Source organism: Seriola lalandi, unplaced genomic scaffold, assembly GCF_002814215.2.
Source record: "Seriola lalandi dorsalis isolate HSWRI2012SDOR001 ecotype SW California unplaced genomic scaffold, Sedor1 jcf7180002054991, whole genome shotgun sequence".
Lineage (NCBI taxonomy): Eukaryota > Metazoa > Chordata > Actinopteri > Carangiformes > Carangidae > Seriola > Seriola lalandi.
Genome location: NW_019525540.1, coordinates 83,671 through 84,501, shown reverse-complemented (window position 1 = coordinate 84,501; position 831 = coordinate 83,671).

The following is an 831-nucleotide window of genomic DNA, read 5'->3' as shown; positions in this document are numbered from 1 at the left end:
ACGCGTCGACATTAAAATTCCACGTCGAATAATTTTTATAATCGACAACGTCGATTACGTCGGATAATCGTCCGAGCCCTAGTTTCGACACTGTGAAAACTGAGTGATCTGTGCCAACAGAAGGAGGAGCTCATGTACAGAGCAGCGCATTAGTTTCCATTCATCTGGTTGAAGGGAGACTGCATGGACATCCTTAGTTCTCTAATGTGCTGTGATGATGATGATGATGATGATGATGATGATGATGATGATGATGGTAGAAAACCTCCCAGTTCATCTTCCTCTGATGAAATGACCTGCAACTTAATTTCTGCTGTTGTTGACAGGTGATGGTAGCAACACTTTCAAGATCAGAATCTATAAATATTAAACTGTGATTAATGATGGATCAACTCTAGCACTGTCACCACCTCCACAGGTGAAAGTATTTACCAGTTAACATCAGCATGTTTTTTGATCCTTCACTGTCAGTGTTGTCGGACAACATTTAAACATTTCTAGTATTTATGTTGTTGATTAAAGCTAACATAGAAATAGTCACACAATGTTGTACGTGTTACTGTTGTGAAAATTCATACCAGATGTGTTCTATAAAAACCATCAACAAAGTTAGAGTATGTATGGTATATGTAAGTTTGTTTAATAAAAAGAAGTAGTTGAATCAACAGCAACAGAATCTTTAGTAACAAGTATAATCATTATTCATCATGAGTCCTAATGTGTGAGACAGTTCATATTTATTTGCTCCAGTAACAATCTCCCTCTAAATAAGTGATGCTGTTGGAACAGCACACTGATATTAACTATAATGGCTGAGGACTATGAAATATG